The sequence below is a fragment of the Brienomyrus brachyistius genome, chromosome 6 (assembly GCF_023856365.1).
Source record: "Brienomyrus brachyistius isolate T26 chromosome 6, BBRACH_0.4, whole genome shotgun sequence".
NCBI lineage: Eukaryota > Metazoa > Chordata > Actinopteri > Osteoglossiformes > Mormyridae > Brienomyrus > Brienomyrus brachyistius.
Genome location: NC_064538.1, coordinates 10135654 through 10144244, shown reverse-complemented (window position 1 = coordinate 10144244; position 8591 = coordinate 10135654).

Below are 8591 nucleotides of genomic sequence, written 5' to 3'. Positions count from 1 at the left end.
TTAGATCCAGTAGGCTACCATCATACCAGAACGAGGCTGGAGTTGGCCAGACTCCAAGATCAAGCTGTTTCTGATGAGTTTGATGCAGTTTGTTTGAGGAATTTGCAGACTTGGGTGTGACTGCCGACTCTAATGTGATGTGAGAGACCTTCCATGATAAGACCCTGAAGGTTGCTGAGGGTTGTGTTGGTGTTGCCAGTGTTCCCAGAAGGAGGTGTTTCATTTTGCATTGCACACTGAATATTATTGAAAGGAGTCGCAGTGCATGACTTGGTGGCACCTCCAGTCTGTACCGGGAACTGAGGAGAGTGGCTGCGAGGGCACTGAGGACAGATGAGGAGGCGTTTGTTAGATGAATCTGTGAGCAGGTGACACATCATCTGTGGTCTAGCGACCCACATCCTGCTTACAAAGGAATTGAAGCATTGCAACCATATGAATCTGTTCCTTGGAGACTTGCGGTCAAGGCAGGTATTGGAACGGTCCTTACGGATGACACTGCAGTTGTGACCCGCTGGGCCGGCTACTTTGAACAGTTGTTTAAAGCTGACCCTCCAGCTAGGACGTTGGACATCTCTGGGTCCATGGTTCTTGAGGCTGATCCTCACTGAGATTGCATGGGTGGTGAATGAGTTGGGGGTTGGGATATCCGGGTCAATAAATTGATTCCCCTCTCGTGCATGTATACTGAGCAAAGGACAATAGTCCTATTAAACGGCATAGTCGAGCTGTAACCACAGCTCATCTTAGCTGTGCATGTAAACATACTGACTGACTCAAATGGCCAAGCATAACAGCAACATTTTTTCCCTGCTTAACGAGAGACAACATAAATGTAAAACCAAACAAAAGATCAAATTTTCTGAAGTGTTGAATATATCCCAGCTACTTATGTGTCAATCAAATGAAAAAAATAATAAAGGCTTGAATGGAGCTTGCAAGGCTTTTGGTTTGACACAAGTCATTAAGTATCGGCTCTAATAACCATTCAATAAAATGTCAGAAATACAAATTTTATATACTTGTATCAGAAATACTGCCCATTCCTGCCGGATGCTGTATTTGCTTCTTGCCATGACCACATCATCCTTATGTACACTGATCAGCAATAACATTAAAACCGCCTGCTTAATATTGCGTATGTCCCTGTCATTCTGCCAAAACAACTCTAACCCATCGATGCTTGACTTCTGAAGGTGTCCTGTGGTATCTGGCACCAAGAAGTTAGCAGCAAATCCTTTAATCCTGTAAACTGCAAGGTGGGTCCTCCATAGGTCAGACTTGTTTGTCTAGCACATCCCACAGTTGCTCGATAGGATTGATATCTGGGGAATTTGGAGGGCAAGTGAACACTGTGAACTCTTTTTCATGTTCCTCAAACCATTCCTGAATATTTTTTGTAGTGCGGCAGAATGCATTATCCTGCTTAAAGAGGCCACTGCCATTGGGGAATACCGTTGCTGAAGGAGTATAGTTGGTCTACAGCAATGTATATTATGTAGGTGATACATGTCAAAGTAAGAACTGACTGTTCACTTGCCCAGTATATAATGACACCCTTGACAGGTGCCATTGTAACGAGATGATTGAGAAAATGCTATTCACTTCACTTCTCAGTGGTTTCAATGTATGGCTCCACCCATCTGTTCATTATCTGCCACTAATCCAAGGAAAGGTAGTGGGGTTCCACCAAGTGGAGTTGTCCAGGTAGCATCCTACATAGATACCTGAACCACTTAAACAAATATAAAAATAGGTAAGGGTAGGAATGTAGATCTACCAGTAAATCAACAGCTCAGTCTTCCAGCTCTAGTTCCTCCAATGATGACATTCCAGTGGGATTCAGGATGTCTTTGAAATACTCTTTCCACTGCTTGACTAAATCCTCATTTGAGGTCAACAGATCTCAATCCATGCTGTAATTAGCATGGGTAAAGCACTGTTTCCCCTTCTTAAATCACCTGACAGTTTGCCAGAATCTCTTCGAGGCCGAATAAAAACCCATTTTCCATGAGATTTTGCTTCAGTAACCACCAAAGCTCCATTCTGCTTGGCCTACCGGTATCTGTTAGCTGCTCCGGGAATCCCACAAGTTAATCAAGCTCAGAAGGCCTCCTTCTTCAGTCTGGCAGCTCTCTCTACTGCTTTTGTCCACCATCGGGTTTGGGGATTGCCACCGTGACAGACACCAACCACCTTATGGCCACAGCTCCACATAGCTACTTCTGCATTGGAGTCCCAGAACATGGACCCATTCTGGCTCAATGTCCCCTGACTCCCTCGGGATGCAGGATAAGTTGTGTCAGAGGTGCAAGTTGCAGATTTCCCAGACAGGGGTCTCCACCAGATGCTCCTAGTGCATACAGGCCCTGTTCAGGGCTCTAACAGTGACGTGAGGCCATCATGACTATTTCTAATAACAGATATTCACAATATATTCTAAGGCACTTTATTAAAATAATAATAATAATAATAGCTGATTTGTAAAATGATGCAAAATGCAGCACGGATCTGGACAATTTTAAGCCTGCTGGCTCACAGAAATGCTATTTAGACTCCCAGTGTTGGAGCACCATTTCTGGAAGACTGACTCCCAGCAATGAAGCAGCGAGTCCCAGTGCTGAAACTCTGAGTCTGACCTGAAGTACTAACTCGTTGCATATGCACAGGAACCTTACAGTTTGTCAATATGTTCTGACTAAGACAGTGACAGCTGGAGCAATATATACCTATACACCGCTGACCACCCACACATAAAGCAAATAATGTTTACTATCTAGTGAAATCAATGCTTGTCAAGGTCTGAGGTATATTGGACGGTAAGCTAACATTCAGTATTCGTAGTTGAAATATAGTAATATGTTCACACATTTCATTTCTGATGATGTGCCATTTTTGTGCCATTATGAAACAGTACTTTTTAACTTATAAAAAAAAAAACTGATTTTCAGTTCACTCATATTTACACTAAAGTAATTTAAATAGTTGTCAGTTGAAAGCCCTCTGGCATCCCCACTCCTGTACCGACACAGTTGCTGTTATCGACATGCTGGACACATCTGGTTTCAGTCTAGTTGTTGTTTTTAACAGTGTTGCACAATGTTCAGCTTAGGTATGGAATTTCCAAATGAACTCCCGTTTCTTCCCCACGTCCCTGGTGGCCATAAACTGCCATCAGCAATGTTACGATGTATGTGCAGACACACGCCTAGTCACACGCTAAGAACATTGCGGGTCACTTTTTGTGTTAGTGTCCTGGGATGAAGCCACTGGGGTTAGACTCTGGGTCAGCATCACCCTTTCTGCAAATGCATTTATACAGGTTTTACTTGAAATGGCTAATTTTCATGTTTTGGTCAGATTCGTTTGTAATCATATACTCAGTACTGATTGTCCTTCTCAGGACCAGCCCCTGCCCTGCCCTGTTTGTCACTCCTTTCCCATTGTTTTAGCCCTGAGTTTTTAAGTGCTAGTGGTCCTCACTTGTGTCTTCTTGTTTCCAGCCTCAGTGATTAGTTAGTTGTTATGGTCTGCACCTGCCCCACATGTAGCCCTTGTTATGAGTGTATATATGCGCTAACCCTAACCCCACTCCTTTATCGGTCATTGTGGATGTAGATGTGCTGCAGGCCTTGACCCCATTTGATGTTACTTATGTTCTGTGTCCAGCGATTGTTCGGTTTTACTTTTCCTTAGGTGTTTAGCTCTTGTTCCTTTTGTTTTATCCACCCTGCTTCTGGTTTTGAGCCCTCGTGGTCCTTCAGGTTTTCTGCTTCCCCGTGAGTCTTTGTAAAGTCCCCCTTTGAGGGTAGAAGCTACGCACACACCGTTCCTCCATCTGCTCATCGCGGTGCCTAGACGCCCCCTAGTATCACCATTTATCAGCTTTATCTGCTTTCACAGCTGCTGCTCTGACCTCACGTCTTCAAATCAGAATCGGGATCTTTTATTCGAGAGACGTACAAGGAATTTCTTTTGGTGCAGGTGGTGTCATGGCTTGAGCAAATTAAACATATGAATAAAAATCTAAGTATAAAAATATAAAAACGATAAATAAAATCAGGCAAAAAATAGGCCTTTTTCAGAACCTGGTCAATGGTATAGATAAATAAAGAAATAAATGAATGAATGAATAAATGTAATGTGTAAACAGCCTGGGCATGGTGCAAACAAGTCTGTAAGGGTATGAAACGTATACAGTGGGTAGTTAAATTATGGAACAGTTTCTTATGGGTGCTTATTTAGATGGGAAGAAGCTGTTAAGGTGACTCTTTGTGCTCAGGGCTGTTATTCTCTGACTGCTAGGATGGGAGACGCTGGAAAAGGGAGGGGCCAGGATGCAGGGGGTCAGACATTTTTTTTGGCTCTGTCCCTCATCCTAAATGAGCACAGGACTTCAAGTGGAGGGAGCTGACAGCCAACGATCTTCTCCACACATCACACAGGCAGGCAGACAGGTGTTGCAAGATGACTGGTTGTGGGGGGGGGGGGCATATTCCTTTTTTTCCTCAAATCTTGCGTAAAAGTTGTTTAGCTGGTTTGGCAGTGAAGGTTCTGCTTCAGTGATTGGCAGCTTTGGCAGCTTGAAAATTGATGGTGTGAATTCCCTTCCATGTGGAAGAAGAGTCATTAGTAGAAAAATATTCCTATAGATTGTCCATGTATTTGTGTACCACAGACTGCCTTATTGAGAGCATGCTTGGTCTTTCTGTATTCTTCTCTGTTGCCATTCCTATGGGCCTCTTCTTTGCTGAAGCGTTGTCTCCCCAACTCAGCTGTAAATCAAGGTTTGTCTTTATTGTATTTATATATGGACTTTGTTGAAATACATGCCTCTTCACAAAGCTGATGTAGGAGGTGATCGCTTCGGCTTAATCAGCCAGGTTGCTGTTGGTGGATTTAAATATTTCCCGGTCAGTGGAGTCTGAATAGGCGTTCAGAGCCTCTGTGGCTGCAGTGGACCACGTTTTCACCGGTTCCATTTTGGGTTTTGTAGCTTCGAGCTTCTGTATGTAAGAGGGGATGAGGTGGATTAGCGAGTAGCCCGAGTTGCCCACATCCGTTTCCTACAGGTAGTACATCCCATCTGGCGCGGGAGCTGCAGGCAGAGGCGGCTGCACGGGCGCTGGGTGACGTGGGTCAGGATGAGTAGCTCAGATAAGGGAACGCAGACAGCGGGATGGTTTACCATTGCTCACACTTCTGAACCTACTAACTAGCTTTTTCTTTGTTGGGCTGAAAGTGACTTTTTCAGTGGGGGCCCAGACCCAGCTGTCACGTTCCGGTGAGCGCGGGTAATGCGCACAGGCTGGAAGCGGGCAAGGCAGGCAGAAAACGGGGATTTATTTGGGTACGGGGACCCGGAAACATCAGACGTAGACTAACATCAATGACAGACCAGGAACTGAGGTAAGACGCGGACTGAAATAGACCAAACAACAGGGTAGAGCTGGGTACAATCAGGGAAGCACACGTGCATAATCAGGGGGGCGTGGCACACACCAGGACCGTACGAGCCGGGCGTGACACCAACAAAGCCACCATTGAACACACACTGCTGTAAATTTACGGACATCAGTTCACAATGATTGAGACTCTGGGAAGAAACCAACACAAACACATGAAGAAACTAGGAATGCAGAAATAGAAACTGAACCCCAACTTTGATTATGTGAAACTAAACCATGCTGCCCCTCCCTCTTTACAAAAATTATCCTCAGAAACATTACCAGATAATATCTGAATAATTTCTCAGCCCATTCCACTTTCCATCTTCCTCTGCATCACATAAATTTTTTTGTCAAAAATAACAATACAATTTGCCACTGTTAATAATCCACTTTGCTGTCACAGCCCTCAAAACCAATGAAATACAAACATATTTTCTGTCGTAACTTTGCCCCCCAGAGATGTTCTTAGTCGTACACACTGTTCCTTTTCACCATGACCCCTTCCATTAGATACGGCTCTGGGCAAGCGCAGGTCCAGGAGGTTAATAGGAAAGTGTCACTCAGTGTAGGATGTTCTGTACCCTCGCGGAGGATAAATATTTTACTACTTACACTCCCACAAATGGACATTCCTTATAGTGAAAAAGGTGTCATGCTAGATAATAAACGGACATTAATAGCGTAGTTCAAGCACTAGCTGCTTTAGCCACTATCCTAATAACAATAACCTTTGGTATTACAAAACTGCAAACACCTGCTGGTCCTGCTTTATCACTCTACAGGTATTCAAATTGCAGTAATCCTTCAGCGTGGGCCAGTGCCCTTTTGTTTCATGGTGTGGGCAGGAGGTCAGCCACAGTGGGAGAACAAAGCCATAAAGGAGCGTTTGTAGAAAGCAGATCTGTCACCAAATGATTCAGCAAAGCAGTATTCACATTAACATATTTTCCAGCATGTAAACATTTCAGACTGGGCGGGCAGACTGGGGTGGGGCAGTTTGACTGGTCCTAGTAGGTTTTGCATGAACGTTGGATATTGAAAAAGAGACAAATGAGGCACTTTCATATATTCAGGCAGTGCCCCCCCCCCACCACCCCCTAAAAAAAAAACAAAAAAAAACCTACTCAAGGATTCTCGAAACTGTTCACGAAAGTCACAGTTACATAAGTAATTAATGATGTTTTCTGTCAGCGTCTGTACCATCCTACCCTGCCCTTTTACCCCATTACCCGGACCACCGCATAGCTCAATGGGTTGAGCGTGCAGCCCTGAGACTAAAAACTCACCGGGCATGAGGTTGAGTGAGTGGATTTATGTAGGTATATATGAGTGGTTATAAACTTAGTGTTTGTTAGGTTCCCTGGTTCCTGGTCTTGTTAATTGAAAGTTATGTCACCTGTGTTTTGTTGTTCCATGGCCCAGTCGATTAGTCACCTTTGTTCATTTCCTCATCCATTCGTTGTGTGACGCTTCTATGTTATGTTGCTCCAAGACACATTGGACCTGCACAGTGTGAACTGAAGCCATTCCTGCCAGCCTGCTGGACTTGGTGATGTCATCGAGTGAGGAAGGTGGGCGCTTCTGTAGACTCTGACCGCCCTCGGCTGGGAGGAGGTGTATTGCAATTTAGAAACCCAGCTGGCCCATAAGCGCTGCCAGCTGCAGGAAGCGAAAGCTGCAGATCAGGACCATGCACAGGTGTCAGGTAACAGCAGACCTCCACAAGCACCTGTGTTGCAGTGTAGGAGCAACTGTGCGGGGCTACCTGACCCTGCAAGCAAGAGGCCCTGTGGCAGGATCAGCCTGCAACACAACATCATAATAATTGTCACTTTATTTCCTCCATGGGGAAACTGTTTTTATGCCACCCTCAGCTTGCTCTTTGTAGAGTAAGTTGTTTGTGAAAGGCAGCCACCTGTAGTGGTGCCCAGGGAACAGGGGGTTAAGGGCCTTGCTCAAGGACCTACTGATCTGCTGAGGCTGGGTTTGAACCTGCGACCTTCTGATTACAGGCACACAGGCTTAGCCCACAGAGCCACACACTGCCCCCCAAAATCAGGGCCCCACTACAAGGGGCAGAAAGAAGGTCTGGGGCCGGGAGAAGGCAGCACAGCCGGCAGTCGCTAGCTGCTCTGTGCACTGGCTGTCCCCAGAGAAGGGGGCCTGGCAGTGTATGTCAATGAGTGTGGTGTTCCTTACGTGTCCATAGCTTTGTGTAAATCTCCCACCATATGTGTACCTTGCAATTTGGCGTCTGACCTCTTTGTGTTTCTGCTATTGGGTTGGGTTCAGTGCTCATTGGGTGCCTGTTATAGAGCTTATAAGGGCTGTAATAAGAGTGCATTCTTCCTGGCAAGCAAGTCTCCTTGTCCTTTGCTGCTCTTGCAGTGTCTTCGGTCTGCCCGGTGCTACACTATTCCATGATTAAGGAATGACAGGGAATGACAAACCAAATGCACAGATGGTTGCTACTGAATTTTGTCAAAAAAAGTTAAAACAAACATAAAGTAAAACTGCATTCAAATAAAATGCTATTGTATATGTATATATATATATACACACACACACACAATTATGCTATTATATAGTGTAGATGCTTTGAGCAAATGTTTCTATATCCTCAAAACCAAAGGCATGAATGTGCCCATGCATGTTCTGCATGGAAATGTATTCTAAAATATTTTTTCCTTTCTTGTTCTCTTTGTTTTTAGCTTGACAGACAGGCACCTGGGGGAAGGGTAGAGGTTGTTTTGATGGAGTTGATGACATTTATGGGAGTATTCTTTACAAACCGCCTGTCCGAAAAATGAGAAAAAATGTAGGATATGTTATTTTTATTGATCAAGACTGCATATATCCATCAGCCTCTTAATCTCACGCAGCAAGTGATAAATGTTAAGAAGCGTTAATGTCACTCAGCACTATTACTGAAAGCAGCTCAGATACTCATGAATCCAGTTTCCCTGCATGCTTCAGAAAACCCAGTACATGAGGAAACATTTAGTGGGGGGTGGGGGAGCTCAGAAAGCTGGGACCAAATAGTCACTGTGCTCAAATGGGCACTAGTTGTAGCTCCAGGGGCACTGCACACTGGCTAGGGATCCAGGGGCCTGCAACCGGAACCATCGTTGGAACCTCCAG